The sequence below is a fragment of the Doryrhamphus excisus genome, linkage group LG14, assembly GCF_037039965.1.
Source record: "Doryrhamphus excisus strain RoL-2023G ecotype Guam linkage group LG14, RoL_Dexc_Guam_v1.1, whole genome shotgun sequence".
In the NCBI taxonomy this organism is placed as follows: Eukaryota; Metazoa; Chordata; class Actinopteri; order Syngnathiformes; family Syngnathidae; genus Doryrhamphus; species Doryrhamphus excisus.
This window is the reverse complement of record NC_136370.1, coordinates 172,838-185,618: the sequence shown is the minus strand read 5'-3', so window position 1 is coordinate 185,618 and position 12,781 is coordinate 172,838. Positions and strand designations below refer to the sequence as shown.

Below are 12,781 nucleotides of genomic sequence, written 5' to 3'. Positions count from 1 at the left end.
CGCTCAGTGATGTCAAGTCAGGTCGCGTTCACCTGATCCTGGAATGGCTTCCAACAGCCTCGGAGGCAGACCAACTGGATAAGGGGGGTGCTTCCAGAAGAAGAAAAAGCGTACTAATGCTTCATTCAACTATAAAAAATACTAATATCGAACCATTCTCTTCAGATTCTCAAGTTCTACTCCAGGCAGTCCTACCAGAACAAAGCCGTTCCATCTGTGGGACTTTTGTTTGTCTTCATCGAACAAGCAGATGGTTTACCAGTAAGTGAGTCGAGGAGGTACTGAGGAGGCATGATCTGTGTTTTATTATGACCCATGTGGCGTGTCAACAGGTGAAAAAGAGTGGAAAAGAGCCAAAAGTGGGAGCGGATATGCTTCTTGGAAAAACATCCCACAAAACTACTGTGAGACTAAGCGTGGCAACTAGCCAAATAATAACCAGGGTATTGGCATCCGGGACTAACACGTCCATCTTTGCTGTAGGTGTGTGATCGCACGACATCACCTCAGTGGAATGAGGCGTTCTGCTTCCTGGTTCATGACCCTAGAGAAGAGAATGTTGTTGTCAAGGTAAGTTAACAATATTATTTTTAGTATTTCCACCATGTGATATCAACAAACTTGACTTGTATTACTACCTTTACACTTTGTTTCTCCAGCTCTCTCACAGCTGGACGTTGCCCATGGGTTCCTTAGTCGTCCCAATCAGAGAGCTGCTCTCGGAACCAGAACTGGTCCTGGATCAGTGGTTCCATCTGGATGGCGCCTCCCCAGAGAGTCAGATTCTTCTTCGAGCTGAACTCAAGGTAGGCGATCTCTCATTCTAGTCTTAACTCGCACCAGACTTCACATGCAATTGTTGCAGATGCTGATTCCGAGCAAATGTCCTCGTGGTGATCATGAGGCTAAATTCACTTCCAAAGACTCCGACCGCTCGACTGAGCAGCAGAAACGGGAGGCAGATGTGATGCAAAAGTGAGCGCTGCGTATATCCAAGCACACTAGTCTCAGGTCTTATTTGGTTTTCATGCTACATTGGGTTCTTAGGTCAAGTTTGGTGGACACTCCGGTAGAAACTCTTTTCTATGTCTTATCCTCACTAGGGTTGGGGTATGCTGGAGCCTGATTTGGGGCGAGAGGCGGGGTACACCCTGGACCGGTGGCCAGCCAATCCCAGGGCACATACAGTGCATCCGGAAAGTATTCACAGCGCTTCACTTTTTCCACATTTTGTCAAGTTACAGCCTCATTCCAAATTGTATTAATTTAATCTCTTACCTCAAAATACTCCACTCCACTAATGAACTGCACTAATGAATACAGATATTCTTGCTGCCACATGAATTACATGTGCAGCATTTTTGGTAGGTTGAGCGTTGTTGCGCTTCCACCTGAATTGGCATCAGCTGTTGGGGCTCGATTGCGAGGCGGTGCCAGGGTTATTGATGGGTCTTGGCGTCACCGGGGCGCTCATTGTTCCTTGCTGTTCACCTGTCGAGGCTGTGTTGGCGCGCTCCGGTGGCGGGCTCTGGTCTGTCGTGCCATCAGCAGCGTATGTGAAAGGTAGGCATAAAATTACTGGGCGTGTACCGGTGACGGTGCATCATGTGACCGCAGCCATGGTTGTTTTAATTTGCAGCGGGGTTGGTTGTTGAGGACCTGGCGTGCATTTTGGAGGGCTTGCAGGAAGTGCAGTGTCAGCCTCTTGAGGCTAGGATTGCACTGGCTGTGTGTTAAGCTACCTTTGCTCCGGTAAGCTGCCGATGCTTTAAACAAGCAGAAAGCTAACTTTAGCACCACATGTTGTCTGTCTCAAAGTTAAATGATCTGGTTAGATAATTAATTTTCTTTTTTGTGGTTAGCACAGAGAGGTTGTCACGTTCCGGCTTGGGAGCTTTACGGCACGACCCCAGGATGCAGAGATGAGGACCCAATAGCAGGTAAAAAGGCATTTATTGTTGATACTATGCAGCAGACCAACGCACTAGCATGTTCAACAGAGAAAACAACATCAATGACCCAACAAAGAAAGGAGCGCGCACCTGAACCAAATAGGCATCACAAATAATGAGAAACAGGTGCGGGAGATAATGGACATCAACTGAAAACACAGCAGAGCAACACAGGAAGGAAATACAAAACAAGGGCATGAACGAGGAACTGAGGAAAACTAAGAGCTGTCACAAGGGGGTGACAGACGTTAAACTATTTGTTGGCAAATTCAGGTTCAACATTCAGTGTGTGTGTGTAAAATGTTGCAGATTGAATAGTTTAACAGGCTAACACACATAATATTGTTTGAAGCAATGTCGGTGTGTTCTGTTGTACTTTGCTAGCTCTGACAGAGGTTTAAACTTCAAAAGTGGTGCCCTGTCTAATATTTTGTGTATGTGTTTTCAGGTTGCTGCAACGAACGTGACTCGGCACTGTAAGTTCTGTTCAGCTTTTTTTTTTACCACTAGAACATCTATTTAAACACTGTAGATTGCAGCACAACCACTTTTCAAAAATGAGCCCCCTCCCATGCCTCCATGATGATTGCATGTGCACATTTCAGACACTTGGTGCACTGAGTAGTCACCTGTCAAGATATCATACTTAATTGTGACTTTTTAGTGTCCTTTATGCACATCTGAGCAACCATTTTCAGTCTGTACTCCTCAGTCACATAAGATCACACTTAAAAAAGAACGAGACAGAGGTATAGTATATAAAATAATTATCTAACCAGATCATTTAACTTTTAAATAGACACAACACATGGTGCTAGAGTTAGCACAAATGTCTACTCTTCATTGAACGCCATAAAAGTAGAGTGCACCAAGGGAGTCTTGCATCAGACTTTTCTAGTGACATTGTCTTTGAGCATACTCACAATCAACATGCTTTCGGCTGGCTATATTTTCCTAATAACACGGTATCTATAGACATTAACTGTAGATACTGTACAAGGTGAGCTGATCCAAGAGCAGCCCCAGTCCTGTTTTTGTGAATGATTATATTTTGTTGTTGTTGACATGTGCTGGCAATTTGCTCCTCATGTGCTGGAATGTTGTTGACAAATGGTATGACGTTATTGTACATTTTTAGCGCGCGCGCTTTTATTTTGAATTTCTTTCAAACCCCGCCGACGGCAGCAGTGCGCTTTCGTCACTGGTGAGTAGCATGTCTTTATCTCTATCATGTAATATTCTCGTATTAAACCAACATTACCACAGACGTATTGTGAGCTAAGCCAATGGTAAATTTGCAAAAGTGCCTGTTTGAACTGTGCTAATGTTCTAGCTAACAAGTGTTTTGGCTAACCTTCTAGCTAACAAATGGTTTAGCTAACGTTTATAGTTAGTTAAACCTGGTTTAGTTAGTTAAATAAACAAAGGTGCAGTAGTACTATGGTGCCAGATATTGACCCCAGTCATTTAAGTAGGGACATTTTTTTTGGTCTTGTTTATGATAGTGTTACTCAACAGCTTGATGTGTTGCTTTCAGGGATTCAATGAGTTTAATTATCATCTCATCAGTTGATGTGTGTGAGTGCATATGTCATAACTTAGAAGAGAGTTAGGAGTCTTAGGAGAGAAAAAGTCACCCATTGTTGAACATCTATGCTGGCTGTACAGTCATAGCTAGTATATAGTTTGTGCTAAAATTGTGAATTTGACCTGAAATTGTATTTTACAGTTGGTGGGTGAATGTTGACCACAAAGCATTTACCTGTGCAAAAACAATAATTATAGGAAGTGTCCCTTGTTAACTTCTCTCAACCATTGTCTTCCTGTCCCATTTAGAATTGTCCAGATCACACTGCCAGAAAGTGTTCTTTGCCACGCGAGTCATTGAAATGTATTAGTTTGCCACATTTGCACAATGTACATGTTGTCAGTTTGTGCTCATCTGTCATTTTCAGTTCTGATATTACTGCACTTGCAAGCTCAAATTGTAGTAGGCCATGTGACGTGCATGATGACCACTAGTTGGCGGTACATACCAAGTAGAAACAGCAGTAGATTACAGTGACCCCTATTTTTGTATTTATATATCTATAAATATATAATATAATTATATATATTTTTGTATTAACCACAAGTGATGATCCCCCGTTGACAACCAGGGTTAGGGTCCGGGGTTGGAGTCAGGGGTTAGGATGAACTGAAGTGTTTGTGCTGTCTTCTACAGGCTGGATGAAGGCCAGCCTTGCTAGCGCTCTCCACTCACACCAGGCCTGTGGGGCAAAAACAGTATCTGCAGCTTCAACTCTGGGTTCTTCTCCCCGTCTTAACCAATGGAAGGGTTAGGATGCACTGAAATGTTCATGCTGTCTTCTCCTGACAATAGTCACAAGTTAGCAAAGGTGGGGTGTTTGTGCTTCCAGGTTCTTCTGTTGATCCCGAAGGACAACACCAGTTTTTCCACCTTTGTGGGAACGATTGCGTTGGCAAGAAGATCCTTGGCATTCCTGAAGGTGTCCCCCGGAAAGCTGTCCACCTGCAGGTCTGGGAAGTCATTTGGTGGAAACTGGAATCTCCCAGGATGACGAATCTCTTCCGCACGGCAAGTTGCCAATCAACCATTTTCCTGGTGGTGTGCCGATGACGCTGGACCAGTTGCTTTTGGCTCCCGCCGATTGAGCCGGACATAGAACTGTCGAAGCTGATGTCCGCCAGTATATCTTCCCATTGGCCTTTTTCCGCAGGTGACTCCCTTGGTGGCGTAAGTAGTGGGGCGTCGTCAAGCAAATTCTGACTCCCAACAGCAAAGGGCCTATGTGGTCCGAGTTGGTAGGGGACCGGGGGGTAACCGATTCCCCTCGCGCCATCTGATCCAAGAGCAGGGACAGCTGGTCACCGTAATCGTCGGATTCCTCTCCCGGTGGCTGACCTTGGTCGAGGTTTTTCTCTTTCCTCGTGCGTTTGCGCTGGGTGCTGACCCAGGGGGTAGCGCTGGAGTCTCAGGGGTTTTGTCCTTCGGCGGTAAGGATGTTTTGCAGGTCTTGCAGGTCTTGGGATGAGGATACCTCTGGTTCTGTTTGGATACCGGCATCCAGGCAGGCCCCGGCAACTGTTGGATCGAGCCGAGAACGAAGAGAAGTGGTTGGGATGGATGGCCTTCCGGCGTCCCAGAGGTGGAGGGTTCCCAGAGGTGGAGGGTTCCTCCAAATCTTGTTCCAATCCTTGGATGTCAGGGTTTGTCGGTGGCGGATCTTCGTTTTGTGCGGGTGGTTTTACAGGTTCATATTCCTGGATTCTATTTTTCAATTTCTCTAGGGTTCTCAACGGAAAGCGAATTCTGACTCCCAACGCCGAAGGGCCTCTGTGGCCTGGGTTGGTGGGGGAGTGGGGGGAACCGATTCCCCTCGCGCCATCAGATCCAAGAGCAGGGACAGCTGGTCACCGTAATCGTCGGATTCCTCTCCCGGTGGCTGACCTTGGTCGAGGTTTTTCTCTTTACTCGTGCGGTAGCGCTGGAGTCTCAGGGGTTTTGTCCTTCGGCGGTAAGGATGTTTTGCAGGTCTTGGGATAAGGATTTACAGGTTTTACAGGTTTTCACAGGTTTTCACAGGTTTTCACAGGTTTTCACAGGTTTTCACAGGTTTTCACAGGTTTCACAGGTTTCACTTTCTTAGGGTTCTCAACGGAAAGCGAATTCTGACTCCCAACGCCGAAGGGCCTCTGTGGCCCGGGTTGGTGGGGGAGTGGGGGGAACCAATTCCCCTCGCGCCATCAGATCCAAGAGCAGGGACAGCTGGTCACCGTAATGGTCGGATTCCTCTCCCGGTGGCTGACCTTGGTCGAGGTTTTTCTCTTTACTCGTGCGGTAGCGCTGGAGTCTCAGGGGTTTTGTCCTTCGGCGGTAAGCATGTTTTGCAGGTCTTGGGATGAGGTTTTACAGGTTTTACAGGTTCATATTCCTGGATTCTATTTTTCAATTTCTTAGGGTTCTCAACAGAAAGCGAATTCTGACTCCCAACGCCGAAGGGCCTCTGTGGCCCGGGTTGGTGGGGGAGTGGGGGGAACCGATTCCCCTCGCGCCATCAGATCCAAGAGCAGGGACAGCTGGTCACCGTAATCGCCGGATTCCTCTCCCGGTGGCTGACCTTGGTCAAGGTTTTTCTCTTTCCTCGTGCGTTTGCGCTGGGTGCTGACCCAGGGGGTAGCGCTGGAGTCTCAGGGGTTTTGTCCTTTGGCGGTAAGGATGTTTTGCAGGTCTTGGGATGGAATGAGGGCACCCAAGTTTGTTTGGCTTGGGGGTCTCAACGGAAAGCTTGCAGCTGAATTTGTGTAGGCAGAAGTCGGTTCTATGTTTATACGACCTTTCGTTGGGGAGTTACTGGCGAAAAACGTCGCCCATTGAGATTGCATTGTTGGAAGCAGCAGTCCATTAAAGTGACCACGAGATGGTGGTATTTACCGAGTAGAATAGCATTACTTTAAAGTGACCCCTAGTTGGCAGTACATAGCAAGTAGAAATAGCAGCCTCCCCCCTCCCTCACCCCCTGCCTTCCTCATTTGGGCCCAGCCTTCCACACCCCAGTCCCCGAGCCCCCCAGCCTTCTACATTTAGGCCCAGCCTCACCCGTCCCACACCCCAGCCCCCCACTCCCTCGCCCCAGCCCCCCCAGCCTTCTTACACTTGTGCCCAACCTGTGGAGGGCAGTAATACGCCTTGGAGCGTTGAAACAAAAGAGGAAGAAGACAGACTGGCAGAGAATGGTGGTATCAACGGACCAGCTAACCGAAGGAAACATGAGTAGTCTGCGCTGCGCCGTTGGGTAAGTAGTCAACATAGATCTCGTTTGAATGTTTGGGTTAGGGTTTTAGGGCTATGGTTGGAGGAGGGTTTTAGGGCCGAGTTAGGGCTGGCTAGGGCGAGTTGGGGCCAGGGCTCTTTAGGGCTGGCTAGGGCGAGTTAGGGCGAGTTGGGGCCAGGGCTGGCTAGGGCGAGTTGGGGCTAGGGCGAGTTGGGGCCAGGGCTGGCTAGGGCGAGTTGGGGCCAGGGCTCTTTAGGGCTGGCTAGGGCTCGTTAGGGCCAGATATAAATTTGACCATCCATTTAACAGAATACTGAAGGATGTTGACGCTCAAGAATTTGGTCCCAACAGCTTAGACAAGGTAAGATTACAGTACAGCTGTTGAATGACACCAACATGGTTTAGTTATTCATTCATTTTCTATGTCTCTTATCCTCACTAGGGTGGGGGTATGCTGGAGCCTGATTTGGGGCGAGAGGCGGGGTACACCCTGGACCGGTGGCCAGCCAATCCCAGGGCACATACAGCGCATCCGGAAAGTATTCACAGCGCTTCACTTTTTCCACATTTTGTCAAGTTACAGCCTCATTCCAAATTGTATTAATTTAATCTCTTACCTCAAAATACTCCATTATGACAATGTGAAAAAGGTTATTATATTTCCAAATCATGTCCAATCAACTGAATTTACTGCAGGTGGACTCCAATTGAGTGTATAGTAGACACCAAAAGTCCAGAAGGAGGCGACTGGCACACTAGTGTGGGAAGTCCATACCTGCATGAGGAAAGTGGAAGTCAAAAAATAATCATTCTAATAATACGATTCCCAATTAAGGGAATAAATCCCAGGTCTTTGCTTTAGTTATGAAATGTTGAATTAATTTCACAGGTACCTCAACCTGTGGCTGTGTTGCGTTTTTGTGCACCGTCATCTGGAAGTAAATACAGCTTTAGTACAAATGCAGTGAAGCTGTTCTGGTTTGAAATAATGTTTTGTAGAAGATGTGTTAAGATCATTTCATTCAAAGAAGGCCATCTTAAAAAAAATACTACACAATCATATTAGAAAAGTGGTGTAGGTGGTAGCTTAAATCATGTAAATATTACTTATAAATTGCTCCAAATAAAGTCAGGGAAAACTAGTTAAACAATCCTGAAAAGCGAGTACATTTATATGGATTTTGAAGTAGATTCAAAGGTAGTTTGGGGTCAAATTTACTAGCAAAGAGTACCTCTTTCATTCAAAAAAAGTAAATTTGACCAGAGTATTTCCCAAGGAAAAGTTGCTTGGGAATTGTGCGTGCAAATTGTTACCTAGCTTTTCTCAAGTAAATGGCACTCCAAATTTTTTTTCAGTGTACTGCCCAGTGGACCGCGACCTCCTCCAGCTGTTTTTGGGAGTTCTTTTGTCTCTGGACTGCTCCATGGTATGCCTTCTGCCCCCATCGCCTTGCTTTTCCTTTTTTGGACTGCACTAATGAATACAGATATTCTGGCTGCCACATGAATTACATGTGCAGCATTCTCCATCCATTTAACAGAATACTGAAGGATGTTGACGCTCAAGAATTTGGTCCCAACAGCTTAGACAAGGTAAGATTACAGTACAGCTGTTGAATGACACCAACATGGTTTAGGTTATTCTATGCTTTACAGTGTCAAAACCTTTTTTCAAGTCGAAGATTGGTTTGAAATTGGAAACGGACAAGGATCTACGTTCTTATATATTGAATGACAGCTGATGCCTTCCATACACAAGGAAAAACTGCCGCAGAAATTGAGAGAGTGAGATTTGTGGTTACAGGAGTTATTGATGTACAATTGAGTTCTTTCAACATAAAAGTATCAATGCCCAATCTGCATCTTTTGTTTTAGAATATTTAATCCTTAATCCATTTGTAGAAAGCTTGCTGGCCACAGTAAAGTAGCAACTCGTCACATTATGAATACATGTACCAGATGATAAATGATGAGTTTTGTTGCTCCATCAGGTTACATCTGGAGGTGTTTGATAAAGACATGGACATGAAGGATGACTTTATGGGAAGGTACTGCTTCCAGTACACATTAGTAGTGTTGTTATTATCGATACTGTCACATACTGCAACTGCTTGATAATACTGCTTACTACCTCCAGCGCAGCGATGCCAGTATTGAGAAGAGCACCGCCATCCTCCTTTATCTACACTTTATTGTCCGATTCACAAGAAAAATTATGTCACACACTTACAGTATATTAAAGACAGGTTGTAGAATTTGATATGGTTGGAATCATTTAGAACATTCATGTAGAACGCAAATGATATTAAATATATATGTATAAATATCAAATATTGCAGTGTAAATAAATAAAAATAAACATGAATTAGAGAAAAGAAATCCATTCCATTATCAAGTGGTTGAAATAATTGTCATGTTTCTCAACATGCAGGCTGAAGGTCAAACTGAAGGACATAATTGATTCTCAGTACACGGATCAGGTATGGAAACGGCTTATATTATTGTCATTGAATTGTTCAAGCATTCAAAGGATTGTGTGTGTTTTATGTATCAGTGTATCAGTACACGCTCAGTGATGTCAAGTCAGGTCGCGTTCACCTGATCCTGGAATGGCTTCCAACAGCCTCGGAGGCAGACCAACTGGATAAGGGGGGTGCTTCCAGAAGAAGAAAAAGCGTACTAATGCTTCATTCAACTATAAAAAATACTAATATCGAACCATTCTCTTCAGATTCTCAAGTTCTACTCCAGGCAGTCCTACCAGAACAAAGCCGTTCCATCTGTGGGACTTTTGTTTGTCTTCATCGAACAAGCAGATGGTTTACCAGTAAGTGAGTCGAGGAGGTACTGAGGAGGCATGATCTGTGTTTTATTATGACCCATGTGGCGTGTCAACAGGTGGAAAAGAGTGGAAAAGAGCCAAAAGTGGGAGCGGATATGCTTCTTGGAAAAACATCCCACAAAACTACTGTGAGACTACTAAGCGTGGCAACTAGCCAAATAATAACCAGGGTATTGGCATCCGGGACTAACACGTCCATCTTTGCTGTAGGTGTGTGATCGCACGACATCACCTCAGTGGAATGAGGCGTTCTGCTTCCTGGTTCATGACCCTAGAGAAGAGAATGTTGTTGTCAAGGTAAGTTAACAATATTATTTTTAGTATTTCCACCATGTGATATCAACAAACTTGACTTGTATTACTACCTTTACACTTTGTTTCTCCAGCTCTCTCACAGCTGGACGTTGCCCATGGGTTCCTTAGTCGTCCCAATCAGAGAGCTGCTCTCGGAACCAGAACTGGTCCTGGATCAGTGGTTCCATCTGGATGGCGCCTCCCCAGAGAGTCAGATTCTTCTTCGAGCTGAACTCAAGGTAGGCGATCTCTCATTCTAGTCTTAACTCGCACCAGACTTCACATGCAATTGTTGCAGATGCTGATTCCGAGCAAATGTCCTCGTGGTGATCATGAGGCTAAATTCACTTCCAAAGACTCCGACCGCTCGACTGAGCAGCAGAAACGGGAGGCAGATGTGATGCAAAAGTGAGCGCTGCGTATATCCAAGCACACTAGTCTCAGGTCTTATTTGGTTTTCATGCTACATTGGGTTCTTAGGTCAAGTTTGGTGGACACTCCGGTAGAAACTCTTTTCTATGTCTTATCCTCACTAGGGTTGGGGTATGCTGGAGCCTGATTTGGGGCGAGAGGCGGGGTACACCCTGGACCGGTGGCCAGCCAATCCCAGGGCACATACAGTGCATCCGGAAAGTATTCACAGCGCTTCACTTTTTCCACATTTTGTCAAGTTACAGCCTCATTCCAAATTGTATTAATTTAATCTCTTACCTCAAAATACTCCACTCCACTAATGAACTGCACTAATGAATACAGATATTCTTGCTGCCACATGAATTACATGTGCAGCATTTTTGGTAGGTTGAGCGTTGTTGCGCTTCCACCTGAATTGGCATCAGCTGTTGGGGCTCGATTGCGAGGCGGTGCCAGGGTTATTGATGGGTCTTGGCGTCACCGGGGCGCTCATTGTTCCTTGCTGTTCACCTGTCGAGGCTGTGTTGGCGCGCTCCGGTGGCGGGCTCTGGTCTGTCGTGCCATCAGCAGCGTATGTGAAAGGTAGGCATAAAATTACTGGGCGTGTACCGGTGACGGTGCATCATGTGACCGCAGCCATGGTTGTTTTAATTTGCAGCGGGGTTGGTTGTTGAGGACCTGGCGTGCATTTTGGAGGGCTTGCAGGAAGTGCAGTGTCAGCCTCTTGAGGCTAGGATTGCACTGGCTGTGTGTTAAGCTACCTTTGCTCCGGTAAGCTGCCGATGCTTTAAACAAGCAGAAAGCTAACTTTAGCACCACATGTTGTCTGTCTCAAAGTTAAATGATCTGGTTAGATAATTATTTTTCTTTTTTGTGGTTAGCACAGAGAGGTTGTCACGTTCCGGCTTGGGAGCTTTACGGCACGACCCCAGGATGCAGAGATGAGGACCCAATAGCAGGTAAAAAGGCATTTATTGTTGATACTATGCAGCAGACCAACGCACTAGCATGTTCAACAGAGAAAACAACATCAATGACCCAACAAAGAAAGGAGCGCGCACCTGAACCAAATAGGCATCACAAATAATGAGAAACAGGTGCGGGAGATAATGGACATCAACTGAAAACACAGCAGAGCAACACAGGAAGGAAATACAAAACAAGGGCATGAACGAGGAACTGAGGAAAACTAAGAGCTGTCACAAGGGGGTGACAGACGTTAAACTATTTGTTGGCAAATTCAGGTTCAACATTCAGTGTGTGTGTGTAAAATGTTGCAGATTGAATAGTTTAACAGGCTAACACACATAATATTGTTTGAAGCAATGTCGGTTCATATTCAGGTTCATATTCCTGGATTCTATTTTTCAATTTCTCTAGGGTTCTCAACGGAAAGCGAATTCTGACTCCCAATGCCGAAGGGCCTCTGTGGCCTGGGTTGGTGGGGGAGTGGGGGGAACCGATTCCCCTCGCGCCATCAGATCCAAGAGCAGGGACAGCTGGTCACCGTAATCGTCGGATTCCTCTCCCGGTGGCTGACCTTGGTCGAGGTTTTTCTCTTTCCTCGTGCGGTAGCGCTGGAGTCTCAGGGGTTTTGTCCTTCGGCGGTAAGGATGTTTTGCAGGTCTTGGGATGAGGATTTACAGGTTTTACAGGTTTTACAGGGTTCACAGGGTTCATATTCCTGGATTCTATTTTTCAATTTCTCTAGGGTTCTCAACGGAAAGCGAATTCTGACTCCCAACGCCGAAGGGCCTCTGTGGCCTGGGTTGGTGGGGGAGTGGGGGGAACCGATTCCCCTCGCGCCATCAGATCCAAGAGCAGGGACAGCTGGTCACCGTAATCGTCGGATTCCTCTCCCGGTGGCTGACCTTGGTCGAGGTTTTTCTCTTTACTCGTGCGGTAGCGCTGGAGTCTCAGGGGTTTTGTCCTTCGGCGGTAAGGATGTTTTGCAGGTCTTGGGATAAGGTTTTACAGGTTTTACAGGTTTTACAGGTTTTACAGGTTTTACAGGTTTTACAGGTTTTACAGGTTTTACAGGTTTTACAGGTTTTACAGGTTTTACAGGTTTCACAGGTTTTACAGGTTTCACAGGTTTCACAGGTTTCACAGGTTTCACAGGTTTCACAGGTTTCACAGGTTTCACAGGTTTCACAGGTTTCACAGGTTTCACAGGTTTCACAGGTTTCACAGGTTTCACAGGTTTCACAGGTTTCACTTTCTTAGGGTTCTCAACGGAAAGCGAATTCTGACTCCCAACGCCGAAGGGCCTCTGTGGCCCGGGTTGGTGGGGGAGTGGGGGGAACCAATTCCCCTCGCGCCATCAGATCCAAGAGCAGGGACAGCTGGTCACCGTAATGGTCGGATTCCTCTCCCGGTGGCTGACCTTGGTCGAGGTTTTTCTCTTTACTCGTGCGGTAGCGCTGGAGTCTCAGGGGTTTTGTCCTTTGGCGGTAAGGATGTTTTGCAGGTCTTGGGATGGA

The 12,781-nt window shown here is 46.1% G+C and overlaps 4 long non-coding RNA genes across 4 annotated transcripts; all 4 read left to right on the top strand.

The window, feature by feature from the left end:
* The first annotated feature begins 549 nt into the window (after positions 1 to 549).
* On the top strand, positions 550 to 953 carry LOC144901712 (uncharacterized). Its single transcript, XR_013629781.1, has 3 exons — positions 550 to 570; positions 660 to 806; positions 866 to 953. It is a non-coding gene; the product is annotated as an uncharacterized LOC144901712 (long non-coding RNA).
* A 324-nt stretch (positions 954 to 1,277) lies between these two features.
* LOC144901680 (uncharacterized) lies at positions 1,278 to 12,544 on the top strand. The gene is made up of 6 exons (XR_013629730.1): positions 1,278 to 1,563; positions 1,640 to 1,752; positions 1,863 to 1,940; positions 2,401 to 4,290; positions 4,373 to 5,608; positions 12,483 to 12,544. It is a non-coding gene; the product is annotated as an uncharacterized LOC144901680 (long non-coding RNA).
* LOC144901713 (uncharacterized) lies at positions 9,801 to 10,270 on the top strand. The gene is made up of 3 exons (XR_013629782.1): positions 9,801 to 9,887; positions 9,977 to 10,123; positions 10,183 to 10,270. It is a non-coding gene; the product is annotated as an uncharacterized LOC144901713 (long non-coding RNA).
* LOC144901674 (uncharacterized) lies at positions 10,576 to 11,524 on the top strand. Its single transcript, XR_013629718.1, has 3 exons — positions 10,576 to 10,880; positions 10,957 to 11,069; positions 11,180 to 11,524. It is a non-coding gene; the product is annotated as an uncharacterized LOC144901674 (long non-coding RNA).
* Positions 12,545 to 12,781: the final 237 nt, after the last annotated feature.